General features: G+C 38.4%; 1 long non-coding RNA gene across 2 annotated transcripts; it reads left to right on the top strand.

The window, feature by feature from the left end:
- Window positions 1-5,323: 5,323 nt before the first annotated feature.
- Window positions 5,324-15,219, top strand: LOC141504136 (uncharacterized). Of its 2 annotated transcripts, none has more exons than XR_012473224.1 (4): window positions 5,324-5,697; window positions 7,794-7,966; window positions 11,060-14,537; window positions 14,635-15,219. It is a non-coding gene; the product is annotated as an uncharacterized LOC141504136 (long non-coding RNA). The 2 variants fall into 2 exon arrangements; XR_012473223.1 differs by having other exon boundaries at window positions 7,744-7,966.
- Window positions 15,220-15,393: the final 174 nt, after the last annotated feature.

The raw sequence follows: 15,393 nt of genomic DNA, 5'->3' as shown, positions 1-15,393 counted from the left end.
ATTCCCCAATATTTTGTTTCTGAATACCACCCCCTTCAGTGTGTTTGCCCACCTATATCATACCCTCCCCTTTTTTCCGCTTTCCCTTTTTCCCTTTTCCCTTCCCTTCCTTTTGTTATTTCTCCTCTTTTCCACACTCCTCTTCCCTTTCTCTGTTCCCCCTTCCCCTTTTCACCTATTAATACTTGAAAGGTTAGATGTTTTATAAGTTAACTGAGTATGTGTAGGTGTTTCTCATCTGCTCCCTTCTTCCCCTCTGTAACCATAGGTATTTTGTACCTCTTAATGTAATGAGATTTACCCCATTCAATCCCCTCCCTCCTCCAGTATCTTTCCTGTCCCCCTTTTTAAGGAGGTAAAGTTTAAGATCATTCTATCTAAGTCATAGAAAATTCTAAGTGTTTGTCCCTTCTAGTTCAGTATATTCTATTAAATAGAGTCAAAATTCCTGACAGTTATTAGAGTCTTCCTCCCAAGTGGGGTTAAAGCCAGTTACATTCCATTAGATGGCAGTCTCATGGATAGCTCATGAGTGTCCATCATTTCTGGCTAGTTATATTCTGTCTGTTAGAGTTACAATTCTCAAGATTTATGAGTATCTATTTTGCCCCATGCTGGGATATATCCAGTTTCAACTTACAGGATTGCATTTATTTTCCTTTTACCACCCACCCCTTTTTAACCTTTTCGGGTGTCTTTTCAACCTCCTGTTTGATGTCCAAATTTTCTGTTTAGCTCTGGTCTTTTCATCAGACATTTTTGGAATTCTTCTGTTTTGTTAAATGTCCATCTTTTTCCCTGGAAGAGAAGGCTCATCTTTGTGGGAAAGTAGAATCTTTGCTGCATTCCAAGCTCACTTGCTCTTTGAAATATCTCATTCCAGGCTCTGCAATGCCTTAATGCTGATGCAGCCAGGTCCTGCACGACCCTTACTGTGGCTCCTTGATATTTAAATTGTTCCTTTCGGGCTGCTTGCAGGATTTTCTCTTTTATTTGATAGTTCATGAATTTGGCCACAACATTACTTGGTGTTTTCATTTTAGGACCTTTTTCTGGTGGGGATCAATTTACTCTTTCAATAACTACTTTGCCCTCCAATTCCATGATATCAGGGCAGTTTTCCATCACTAGATACTGTAATATTAAGTCCAGGCTTTTTTTGTCTTCAATGTTTTCAGTAAGTCCTATAATTTTCATGTGGCCCCTCCTCGATCAAGGAGGTATTTTACATTTGTGTCTGTTTTTTCTATTTTTTGATTTTGTTTAACTGAATCTTGCTCTCTCATGGACTCATTAGTTTCTGTAGACTCCATTCTTTTTTGGGGGGAGGAATTTTCTTCATTAACCTTTTGCAACTCCTTTTCCAATTGGTCAGTTTTAATTTAGAAAGAGCTTTCCATTTGACCAATAGAAGTTTTGAGAGAATTATTTCCTTTTTACATTTGCCTATTTGAGGTTCTGACAGAATTATTCTCATTTTGTGTTTGTCCAATTGATATGTGAGAGAATTATTCTCATTTTCTAATTGTCCAAATCATGATATGAGAGATATATTTTTCTTTTGTATTTGTCCAATTGTACTTTCTATGGTTTTGTTTTTTTGTTGCAAGGGATTACTTGTCTCTCCCAAATTATTAAGCTCCTTCCTTATTTCTTCAAGGTAGTCTTTCTATGCTGAAGACCACATTGTATTCTCCTCAGAGGTTCCAGGTCTCTCTGAGTTGGGGTCTTTCCCTTCCAACATTTTTTCTATGGATCCACCTTTCCATTGACCCTGCTTCATTTTGCTAAGACCTGAGTTGGGGAGGGGCTCGTTCACAGGGGCTTGGGATCTCTAAAGGCTTTACTCACTAAGTGCGGTTTCTCTAGCTGGACAGTAGGAGGTGTTGGTTGCTTTCTCTGGAGTGTCTGTGAACTTGATTGAGGCCTTCTCCCTTTGCTGGAAGGGAGGAGTTGAAGCTATTGAATTTTTTTGCCCTGCCCTGTGGTCATTCCTCAACTGGGCTGGGCTGCAAGCTCCCAGGGGACAGCACCAACACCAGCACCTCTGCTCCATAGTTGACTCAAGCTCCTGCCATCTATGCCCACCACCGATCCAGCAGGTCCGGCTCTCGGGCTCTCAGACTCCTGTTTCCAATTCAGCTGTTAATCTGTTTGATCCGGGGCTGATCCTCCCTCTGAGACCAGACTTGCCTGCCCGAATTCGGCCAAAGCTGCTACCAGAGAGAAATCATGAGGGACAAGTTCTTTCTCCTGGCGTTTCTTTCTGGGTGGTGTGGGTCAGATTTCTTTTAAGAGGTTTGTTTCATGTGACAGATGGGGAAGAGTTCAGGAGACTTTAGAACTGTGCCTGTCTTCTCTCTGCCATCTTGGCCGGAAATCTAGAAGAGATATTTCAAAGGTAGAATTTGCAAGGGATTGGATATGGAAATGTGGGTGAAAGAGTATCAGGAGCTGAGGATGACTTTCTACTAAATAAAAGATAATACCAAACAGCTTCAAAACTCTTAAATACATGAATAGTGTTGTTACTTCTTTGGTAATTTGATGTCTTCTTCATTTCTTTTGTCATTTGATAAATAATGGAAGGGTTGCTGATTGGTTCTTGGCCTTCATTGAAGAAGACCAAAATGATATCACTGTGTTTGAGACAAATTACAGTATGCCCAAATGTCACTGATCAGACCAGTACAAGCTCAGAATGCTCTACCACAGGTCAGTCACAAAAAGTCCATGTGAAACCTGGGGTGGGTAATGTAAACACAGGTGTCACGTTTGCTGTTTCAGTTCTGCCTTCCTCACAGAATGCAGCTCCCTCACTAATAAGGTCATGCCATACTATGCAGTTCTGTGCCAGAGTCTCCCATTATATGCAATAAATTCTAATTTTCTTCAATGAGGACTTTAGGGTATCCTTCTGACCCTCTTGTGAATGCTTGCCCTGTGTGAGTTCTCCATAAAATAATTATTTTGGAAAACATACATCTGGAATTCTAGCAAGATGACCAGTCCATCGTAGTTGCACATTCTGTAGGAATGTTGGGATGCAAGGCATTTTAACATGAGAAAGGATCTTATGGTATTTTCTCCTGCCAGGTGATCACAATCTTCCTAAGACAATTTAAATGGAAGCTATTCAGTTTCCAGACCTGGTGCTGGTAGACTGTCCAGGTATCACAGATCTACCTCAATGAGGTCAGCACAATAGCTCTGTAGACCTTCACTTTGGTAGTCAGTCTAATATCTCTTCTCTCCCACACTTTATTTCAGAACCACCAAAATACTGAGCTAGCTTGGTAATGCTGTTGTTGACTTTATTGTCAGTGTGAACCTCCCTGGCAAGGACATGCCAAAATAAGTGAATTTGTCCACAGTGCTCAAAACTTCTCCATTTGCTGTAATTGATGGTTCCACATATAGATGGTGTGCTGCTCACTGATGGAGCACTTGGGTTTTCTTGATGTTCATTGTAAGACCAAAATGAACACAAGCAGCAGAGAATCTATCCATAATTTGTTGCATCTCTGCTTCAGAGTCTGCATTGAGGGCACAATCATCTTCAAACAGAAGATCATGCAACAACATTACCTCCACTTTGGACTAGGCTTGTATCCTTTTCAAGTTAAAGAATTTGCCATCAAGCTGACCTTGAGGTCATGTCCATCCTTAGTAAAGGTGTTTGATAACATGGCTGAAAACACCATGCTGAAAAGCATGGGAACAAGGACACATCCTTGTTTTACTCAATTGGCAAATGGGAAATCTCTAGAGCATTGTCCACTATCCAGAATCCCAGGCTAACATGTTGTCATGGAACTCACCTATTATACTGATTAACTTCTCTCGGCAAAATTTTTCCATAAACCCTCATGACTGATGGTATCAAAGGCCTTGGTCAGATCTACAAATGTATACAGACCTTTGTGCTGTTCCTGGAATTTTTCCTGAAGTTATCAGGCAGCAAACACTTTGATTGTTCCTCTACCCTTTCTGAAGCCACATTGACTCTCAGGAAGATGACCAACTTCCAGGCGAAGAACCAGCCTATTGAGAAGGACTCTGCCAAGAATCTTACCAGCAATGAATAAAAGAGAAATACCCCTGTGATTGTCACAGGAGAATCTATTCCCTTTGCCTTTATAGAGATGGATGATGGAGGAAACCTTGAATTCTTGGGGGAGGATAACCTCTTCATGCCACATAACCTGGAAAATTTCAGTCAGTTTTTGGATGAACAATACATGGGCACATTCCTAAATAACACAAGATCCAATAGATCTGAAAGACAAACAGGTCTTGTCACAAGAGAACTCAGTAGGTATGGTATCTAAATAGAAGCCCTGAATGAAACTAGGCTTGGAAATGAAGGCCAGCTTATTGAAGTCAGAGCTGGATGCACATTTTTCTGGAAGGATCACAGTGAAAGGGAACGCCATGAAGCTGAGGTATGTTTTGCTATCAAAACTAATCTAGGGCAGCTAGGTGGCATAGTAGATAAAGCACCGGCCTTGGAATCAGAAGTACCTGGGTTCAAATCTGGTCTCAGACACTTAATAATTACCTAGCTGTGTGGCCTTGGGCAAGACACTTAACCCAACTTGCCTCACAAAAACCTATAAAGAATACAAAACAAAACAAAACAAAAAAACTAATACAGTCAACATTCTTGAATGCCTACCAAAATGGAAATAATAATCTGAATGACAGCCTTATGACAATGAGATTACCACTTCCAGGAAAACGCCATGCCACCATCATTGGTGCCTATGCTTCCACCATGATGAACACTGATGAAGTTAAAGAAAAATTTTTGAAGACCTGGAGACCCTGATCATCCATGTACCAAAAGAGGACAATGGAAGGGTGAATAAGCATATACAACTAGTTTCATGTTACATTAAGCGTTTAGGATTTTTGTTTATTTTGTTTTGTTTGTTTTTTCTAATGGAAAAATATTTTTTTCACAAGCAGGAATAGCCAAAACATAATTTTTAACTTTTCTGGTGTTTTGATTGTTAATGAGTCAGTTGGATGCTTCTTTTTGAGAAACAATTTATTGAAACTACCTGGGGTTTTAATATGACCACATGAAAAACCATTATATCTGGCTGATAGTCTTCCCATCTTCCAAAATTCAAGTTCTCCCTCTTCCATGAAGATTTTCTTGATCCTCCCAAATTCATATAATCTCTCTTTTCTGAACAACCACGGCATTTGGTTTTGAACTCTTTGGCACCTATTATGTTATGTACCATAACCATTTGATTATCTTATTCTCCCTAAATTGACTGAAAACTCCTTGAGGGCAAAGATACTTATACAAACTTAAAGCTAGGAGGGTTTCAAACATATTCATCTCTGTACTTCTTATTTTACAGCTGAAGAAACCTCAGATGAAAGAGAGATGAAGTACATTGTTCATGTCCCCACACCTAATAGTGAATTATAATTTGAATCCAGATCCTTAGTGTTTTACTCAATTCTGAATCCCCAGCCACTGAGTGATTAATAAATATTTGTTGAATTGAATTGAATGCAAGTGGTCCTGTCATTTCATCCCTGCAAGGTCATTGCTCAGCAACCATCTCTTTGAAATGTAAACATTCTACAGGCACAGCAGTTGCAGCTACTTAATAAGATGCAGAACCCTTCTAAGGATTGGTCTTAGATTTTCATTTTTCTACTTTGCCTGATAGGGTAAGAACTTCTGACTTCAGTATCTTCTAGATATAGCATAATACTTCATATCCTTGTACTTTCAAGCATTTATAGCATTTTTAAGATTACCTTAGAAATAGTTAAAAATAAGAGATATATAGCCATCCAAATCAAAGGATTTGATCTTCAAGCCGCTTCCTGATTTTCTAGTTCTTATAAATGTAGAGTCATACTATTGTATTATTGACATTATACTTCAAAGCTCTGAATTATATTGGGATTTTTTTGATACATTTCTTTGTAACCTTCCTTCCTTTTGAGAGTGATATTGAGACTCCAGTCAGGGTCAGCATAGCCATGGTGTACCTGTGTCCTCTCCATCTGTGTCCGAAGCCTGCCCTCGGCCTCAGCCCCACCCTTCCACCCCCAGAGCCTGGGCTCGCCTTGCTTCGGCTGCTGGGGGCGGCCTGGTTGGCAGCTGGGTCTGGATTTAAGGGGCAGCGATGGCAGTGGTATGTTGGCGATGGTGGTAGGGTTTAGGGGGCGGCAGGGTTTAGGGGGAGACAGGATTTAGGGGCAGCATCAGTGGGGTTTAAGGGGCTCTGATGGTGGTGGGGCAGCGGTGATGAAGGGGAGGGGGGCAGCGGCTGTTTCAGGAATATCCCTACAGTTGAGCCACCGATATAGTGACATGCCCCCTCTGACACTGGAGAGCATTTAGGACCGTGTCCTCTGTGTCTTGAAACTATATGATAAGACTGACCCAGAAAAGCTTTCAGTCTTTTCCCATTTCATGAAAGACCTGGGCTTGAATAGTTTGGACCAAGTAGAAATTATAATGACCATGGAAGATGAATATGGGTTTGAAATTCCTGACACAGCTGCCAAAAAGTTAATGTGTCCACAAGAGATTGTAGATTACATTGCAGATAAGAAAGATGTGTACCAATAAAAATAATTTTTTTTTTAATTTTAAAGAACTCACATGATCCCAGCCAGTGCGTCTGAATGTGAGAACATATTAAGAGACCGTTGCTGCATTTGCCGGACTATTTCTGTTGGAACTATGTATTTAAGTTGTCTAAATATGTGTTGACCTTTAAAAATAAACATACAAAAAAAAAGGAAAATGATACTCAGTAACTCTCTGTTAGCTCAGGGATTGCCATTAAGCTTTATCAAAATCCCAATTTAAAGTATAAAATTCCCAGATAGGATTATATATTTCTCCCTTCTCATCCAGCAACTTTTACATGACTGGGAAGATTTTGTTATTAAGAACTTATTAACTAGAGCAAAGATATAAATGACTAATGCAATTCCTTTCAGGTATCACCTGTTTTAGTTACAGAAGTCTACCCTAATTTAAGAAGAACCTTCTGTTTTGGATAGAAATTCTGAGGGTCTTTTTTCTCTTCTCAGATTGATTCTTTTATGAAGGCAAAATAGTCAATCTTTTACCTTACTTCATACCTAACCTGTATTACTGAATGGGTGTTGTCTCAGACAAACTGACACCTGGAAAAGACCTCGGTTTAAAAGGCCAAGATCTCCCAGTGCATCTGCAGCCATCTCATCATCCTGATCTATGTTTTATCAGCAAACCCTGATGACTCTGGAAGAGAGAGTGAGGTTGATGACTTAAATTTAATTTACTTGGAAGTCAACACTCTCCTGACATCACTGGTCCTCTTAAGAACAAAGAATGAACAACAATCAAGGCCTATAATCCAATTGTATGGGTTAATATAATAATTTGATATATACAATTCACAAATTATTCATATTTTATTTTATATGTAGGTGGCTAGATGGCACAGTATACATATATAAGTACATATATAGATATACATATAGACATATATAAGTATATATATATATATATATATATATATATATACATATATATAAGCACAAGTTACTATAAGTCACAATCTAATTATTATGTTTTGAATATCTCTTTGGAAACAAAACCCACCTTCAGGTAGCGCAGTAATTTAAGCGGGCAACTCCTATGAAAACTTCCTAAATAGAGATAAAGAGACTGCAGTGGAACCTGTCTGAAGGCATTACTATTGACTCTAGGTGGACCTGGTGATCGCCTCATCAGTGACACACATATTGGCTCCTTGCAGAACCAGACACTTCCATTTATGCTGGTATGGAAGATCCTCATCAGTTTGTAAGCCAATCAGATTCAGGAAAGTCTGTTGGTAACGGAAGCAAAGGACAACATGAGACCATGATACCAAAAGTCAGGCATTCATCATTTCACCCATATTGGAAAAATAGTGCAGTGATGGGACAGGTACTGTTATTTTTTTCCATCTGGTTTTCTAGCCTTTCCTTCCTAATACTCTGCAGTAGTTTTCTGCAAACTTGGTTGGGGTTTTAGTCTATGCTCTCATTGAAATACAAAAAAAAAATGTGTTCTGTTGGATCTCCATGTTGGATGTCCATCTCCCCATAACTAAAGTGACTGTGTCTCCCACAACTCCTTTTCTTCAAACCTTCTTCTAAAAGTCATTAGAATTAAGATTCTCTGAATCCTTGCTCAGATATGATCTTTGATTTTATTACTAAGACCTCTGAATCAATTAATAATGAAACATTTTCTTCCAATGAAAATTAAAACAGAATTTTAATTTTTTAATTTGAATTTAATACTTCTGATGTGTTATGTGACAACCTCTAACTGTAGAGATAGCCAGTTAATATAGACTCATTCATTTCATCAATATATTTTTTAGCTAATATTCTAAATGGAATGGCTAGAACTCAACAATAAAATGTCCTCTTAGACAAGAGGCAAGTAAATAAGGGGTAAAAATTCTAAAAATGTTCACTCTATTTCTCATCTTATTTTTTTAGGGGTTTTTTTGCAAGGCAATGGGGTTAAGTAGCTTGACCAAGGCCATACAGCTAGGTAATCATTAAGTGTCTGTATTCTAATTTGAACTCAGGTCCTCCTGTCTCCAGGATGAATGCTCTATTTACTATACCACCAAGCTGCCCCCAACAAACAAAATTACTTTTCAGAATTACTTAAAACAATTAGGACATGTTAGGTGACTTCAAATTTGCAACACGTATTATTAATTCCAATATAATAAAACAACAGTAAGAATACCACACAAATTACTACCTTGTACAAGCAATCCTTCCATTCACACATTATTCATGAACCCACAGAGCTATCCCAGAAGGGGGTCATAATTTTTAATATTTTACTTATTGCATTTGAAAGACAATCACATGTTATTTGCAAGTTATAGAAATGCTGTATTTAAATGTCATATATTCACAAGAGCTAACTAAATATTGCAAATATAATCCTTTTGCAGTTACAAAAGAGTTTGACATAACTGAGAAATACGCCTTACTCATCAATATGTTATCTGACAGTGAGACTACACAATTGCTATTTGTTCAGAGCCCCCACATCACCTCTCTACAGTTACCAAGAGCAAAGTTCACATTCTTAACTTCTTTAAAATTGAACATATGTTGTTAATTTACATCAAACATAAAATTCTTATTTAAACATTTCATTTCCCTTAGAACACGAGCAAAATATCTACCCTGGTATCATCATACTTTTGTCTCCCAGACTTCTTTACCCAGATCCTCTAAGGATCCAATCTCATACACATGATAAATTGAAAACCCCAATGCAATTACAACTAAACTTCTAACAGTTTAGTTTCATAAAAGCTTTCGAGTACTTTATACAGAGAATCCAGCATTCACATTCCAAAAACTCCATCCAAAATAAAAATGTACTGAACTAGAGTTTTGTCCCCCCAAAATCAGTAAATTTCCCTGATAACACAGGTTTTCTTCTTAGTTTTATGTATGTGTGTATGTGTATATGAATACACACACACACACACACACACACACACACACACACACACACACACACACACATATATATATATATATATATATATATATATATATATACATATATTTTCTTGTTAGTTAACCTAATACCACTTTCCTTTAACTCAAAGGTGTTTCAATACAGTTTAAAATCAAAACCAATTTAACAATCTAAGGTTATTATTTAATTCCTCCCATTCTGTACAAATTTTGTCAGAATGTAACAAAACTAATAACCTTCTTTTAAAACCCTCACAGTGATGACCAAAACTCCAGTTCAAAAACATGGTGAGAGTCATCACTCTTAGGCCATATAACCAGAGCAGAGACATTCATTAAATATGAAGTCCTTTCAATAAATGTTACTCCTAACACATGGATTTTATACTCCCTTCCTTTCTCAATCACATATCTTGCCTGTGGTGGGGTCTCTTTCCTTTTAAGGCTTAAGTACTTGATGTCTCTTGCCCACCCCCATGGCTGGGTAAGGCACACCTCAGCCAGATTTAGTTTAGTGTTCAGGTCTTAACCAGATGGCAGATTGGATCAAGACCCCCTTCCCCAACCCAGGGACGAAAATATGGAATTTCTCCCAGTCATAAGAATAAGGAATCTTCCCTACTATAACTTCTCAATCTTTTCCTTAAAAGTTTTGGACCTGAACCCAGGTACTCCTGACTCCAGGGCCGGTGCTTTATCCACTATGCCACCTAGCCACCCCCTAACCTTTTTAATCACTTTCAACTCCAGGCTAAACTTCCCAGTAATCCCTTGAGATATTTCCCCAACAAAGAACACTAAGAAAGTGGGCTTGAAATCAAGCCATTTGCCTGCATTATTTTCATATGTTCTTCCTGGAAAATATAAGATAAAGAGATTTACATTAATATTGAGGGCGAGCAAACAAATTGTTATAAATGGCTCATGAATACTTAGTCCAGAATGATTAAAATGGTCTTTTTTATTAACATAACTTGGGGCAACTAGGTGGCACAGTGAATAGAGCACCAGCCCTGGAGTCAGGAGTACATGAGTTCAAATCCAACCTCACATACTAAATAATTACCTAGCTGTGTGGCCTTGGGCAAGCCACTTAAGCCCATTGCCTTGCAAAAGAGAGAGAGAGAGAGAGAGAGAGAGAGCTTTACAAAATGGCATACCTCTCAAGATAGGAGTGATGGAGCCATTATGATCAGTTCTCTGGGCATAGTTCTCTATTGCTCTTCGGAATGAATGGATTAGTTTACAAATCCACCAACAGGGCATTAATGTCCTAATCTTTCCACAACTTCTACAACATTGATCTTTTCCCCTTTTTCTCATTTTAGTCAGTTTGATTGTGAGGTGGTTCATCATATTTGTTTTAATTTCCATTTCTAAATGAGATGAATTTTGCAAAGTACTTAGCTCAGAGCCTTGCTCTTAGTAAATACTAGGAAATATCTATCCCCCCCCATTTTATTTGCTATTTAAATATTAATGCCAAAATCATAATCATTCTCTTCCTACCCCTCAGGACAAAACCACTGAAAAACTCCAGAAATCTTTTCAAAAAGTTGAAACAATTAAAGAGAAGGCAACTAAAAAGGTGACCAATTTGAAAACAACATTAAACTACACTGAGCCAGAAGCCAGAGAAGACAAAGAAAGGGCCTATCAGAAGCTGGAAGCTCTTACTAATGAGCTATATACAGTAAAAAGAGAAATTGAAGCAGTAGTAAAACGAGCAAAAGAGGTACTTTTTCCCTAACTTTGAAACAAGGACCTTTTTAGTAAAGGAATGTCTAAAGAATTAGTCACAATTTAGCATTGTGATTAAAAATCTGTTTCTCATATTTGTTGCTAAGGGAATTATAGTGTCATTCAATTACTGTGGAAATCTTTATTTTTCAAGGATCCATTATCACTCATGATAGTTTACTAGAAAACTGTTCTTCGTTTTAAAAAGTCTCCATAAGATATTGTATCTTCAGATATGTTCCTTAATATCTAATTCAATATTTATTAGACAGCTACTGACAATAGGCTGTACCAATAGTTTTTACTTGAGTAAATACAAAAGCAATGAAATTAAGTCCATTTTATATTAAAATATTTCATGATATTCAGTACTCTTCCTATGCACTCATTATGCCTAGTATTATTCAATTCAACAAACATTAATCAACTACTCTTATGGTCACACTGCATTTTACTAGGAGGATTTAAGGCAGCTGGGTGGCCGAGAGAGTTCTGATGGTCAGGACTTTGCTCCTGAGCTCAAATCTGGCCCCAGATACTTATTAGCTAGCTGAGCAAGTCATTTAAGCCTTTTTCTCTCAATTCCTTATCTGTAAAATAAGCTGGAGTAGGAAATGGAAATCCCAGATGGTGTCATGAAGAGTTGGATATGACTAAAATGATTGAACAACAGTGAGGTATTGCTCTGGACCCAGCTCTGGACCTTGGCCACCTATGGGTTAGGAGACGCCTGGGGGTGTGAACCCGCCCACATGGGTGCTGGGAACGCCCCAGTAACAGGAGTGGCTCTGCCCATGAGGGAGGAACAGGGGAGGAGCTCGGGGGAGGAACAGAAGACTAGATAAGGGAGGGGACTGGGGAAGAGGAGAGGCTTTTTCCGCTGCTATGTAAGCAATAAAGACCTGCTTGTTAGACTGCAACCGGGTGTTCTGTCCAGTTATTGCCCTCCTTCCCCAAAGGAGGGTCCGTGCGTCCGAAGACCGACGGGTCCGTGACGTCCGAAGACCGGGGAAAGGTATGTATCCAGGCGAAGGCTCGGGATAGGTCCCCGAGCATATGCAGTTGTTTATTTTTTAGGTTTTTGCAAGGCAAATGTGATTAAGTGGCTTGCCCAAGGCCACACAGCTAGGTAATTATTAAGTGTCTGAGACCTGATTTGAACCCAGGTACTCCTGACTCCAGGGCTGGTGCTTTATCTACTGTCCCACCTAGCCACCCCTAGTCTATGAAGTTTTGAGATGACTCTCTGAATTACAGGAAAATTGCTATAAAAATGTCATAGGACTGAGGCAGGCTTTCTATTTTAAGTCTGAAATCCAGGTATCAAAGGAAAACAATGGTGGATCATACATAGTCCATAGAAGTCAGAAAAGGAAAAGAAACCTAAGAGCGGTTTGTTGAAATTTACAGGTGAAAAGGTTTGTTTGGAGTAAGACAGTAGGAAATACAGCTTTTCATTCTGATCTGAGGTTGGACTTTTTCTTGACTCAGTTACCCACAAATGTGACATTCAGAAAAATGTCCCCCATCTGGCAGAATGGGAGTCTGGCTTGAGACAACTGACTACCTATATGACCTCCACCTAGAACAGACCTCTAAAATACATATGGGGCCATCGTCCTTTCTTTATCTCTCTGATTTTTATGGTAAATTGCTATGATCATGCCAGACAGTCAATGTTAAAATCAAGAATTGAAATTGAAGTAATTCTGGTCTATATTTATCTAAATCTAATATAGTCAGCTAGGTTAGTGTGTAGTTTTGGATAACTGCTATGAAAGTTTATCTTGTTAAGGGAAAGGTATCCTCCAAATGGGGTAATAACAAAAATAATGATAGTAATCCCTGTAATTGAATTTTCTGTGACTGTCAAATTAAATGATAAATCATTAAGATCTAAGGGATTTCAGAATTTCATTCCCTAGTAACAATAACAGTAATTGACTGTGCAAAATATTAAAAGGAAAAATCTCAGCAAATAACCTGCATTGAAGAAATCTCTGAAGCTACATCCAAAGCCATAGAACTTCATAAGGTGATTTCAGAAGAAATGAACCTGAGTCTTTTCCTTGCTGCTGTGTGCTTTTATCTATATGATATATATGTGTGTGTGTGTGTGTGTGTGTGTACAATCAAAAAAGGATTGTCCCCTTTTGAATCTCTGTAATTTTTTTAAATTTGTGATTGCATTACTCATTTGAATTACTGATATGGATCTCTCTTGCCCATGGGGCAGATGGGGTTCTTAGAGAATCTAAGTTCCACTGATATGTGATTCCCAAATATACTCATTTTCCTAAATTTTTATATGATTGAGCTATAAATGAGCTATAAATGACATAAAGATCTAGATCAAAATGGGGGAATTTCTAATCTGATATATTTCTGATCATAACTTAATCTCTTAACTGTTAACCAATAGTTATAAAATGTCACTCTGCTATGTAAGGACTGCCTCCCATAGTGTTGACTTCACCTGTATCAATACTAGCTGTTTGTCTCAATGTTAGCCTTACTGATCAACAAATGTCAAGATAAGAGACATTTTGGATAAGCAGAGAAAAAATCCTTTTGTTATTGTCAATAGTAATTTTAATTCTAAGTAAATATTGTAGGATTTGATTATTAATTATTAGAGAAATGCAAATTAAAGCTTCTGTGAGGCACCACCTAATACCTCTCAGATTGGCTAATATGACCAGAAAGGATAATGATCATTGTTGGAAGGGTTGTGGGAAATCTGGGACACTATTACACTGTTGGTGGAGCTGTGAACTCATACAACCTTTCTGGAGAGAAATTTGGAACTAGGCCCAAAGGGCAAAAAAAATGTGCTTACCCTTTGACCCAGCAATACCATTACTGGGTCTATACCCTGAAGAGGTGATGAAAACGGGTAAAAACATCACTTGTACAAAAATATTTCTAACAGCCCTGTTTGTGGTGGCAAAGAACTGGAAATCAAGTAAATGTCCTTCAATTGGGGAAATGGCTTAGCAAACTGTGGTATATATGTATGTCATGGAACACTGTTGTTCTATTAGAAACCAGGAGGGACAGGATTTCAGGGAAGCCTGGAGGGATTTGCATGAACTGATGCTGAGTGAGATGAGCAGAACCAGAAAAACACTGTATACCCTAACAGAAACATAGGGGTGATGATCAAACTTGAATGACTCCCTCATTCCATCAGCGCAACAATCGGGAACAATTATTGGGCTGTCTGCAAAGGAGAATACATCTAATACATTCAGGTAAAGAGATGTGGAGTTTGAACAAAGTTCAAGGATTATTCCCTTTAATTAATTAATTAATTTGTTTATTTATTGCTTATTTATTTGTCTGTTTTAGGTTTTTGCAAAGCAAATGGGATTTAAGTGGCTTGCCCAAGGCCACACAGCTAGGTAATTAAGTGTCTGAGACTGGATTTGAACCCAGGTACTCCTGACTCCAGGGCCGGTACTTTATCCTCTGCGCTACCGAGATGCCCCTATTCCCTTTAATTTAGGTAAAAATCCCCAGATATCTCATTGTCAGATCTTGCTATCTTAGAGTTTTTGTCTGTTCCTTAAGGATGTGCTTTCTCTCTCATCACACTCAATTTGGATCAGCGTACAACACGGAAACAAAGTAAAGACTGATAAATTGCTTTCTTTGGGGAGGTGGGGGAGGGAAGTAAGATTGGGGGGGAAATTATAAAACTCAATATCTTTAATAAAAATAATTTTTAAAAATATTGTACGATTTGAGAGAATCCTATTGAAAAATATTGTGTCATCTATGTGCAATTTCATCGTTTGACTGTGAAAGGTTTGGATTCTTTCTTCATTTTGTATAAAATACCACCCAAATATTATATCATTGTTGGCATTTGCGAGGATGCCATCCACCTGTGGGTTTTGTAAGATCCGAGATTATTAAAACTTCATTTCTAGACTAATTTTGTCATTTCCTTTTTAGTCTAGGGAAATTCTGGTTAACAGCAGCCGGACTCCACTTGTAGGTCATCCTGACTTCCAACCCCCGCGACCACTGCTGCCCTGCACGTGGCAATAAGGCCAGGGTCAAGGGCAGCAGTGAGGAAGAGGAGGGGCCGGGGGGGGGGCGACT

Source organism: Macrotis lagotis, unplaced genomic scaffold (assembly GCF_037893015.1).
Source record: "Macrotis lagotis isolate mMagLag1 unplaced genomic scaffold, bilby.v1.9.chrom.fasta BILBYCTG320, whole genome shotgun sequence".
Lineage (NCBI taxonomy): Eukaryota > Metazoa > Chordata > Mammalia > Peramelemorphia > Peramelidae > Macrotis > Macrotis lagotis.
Note: the sequence above shows the minus strand (reverse complement) of the source record. Positions and strands in the feature narration are given on the sequence as shown.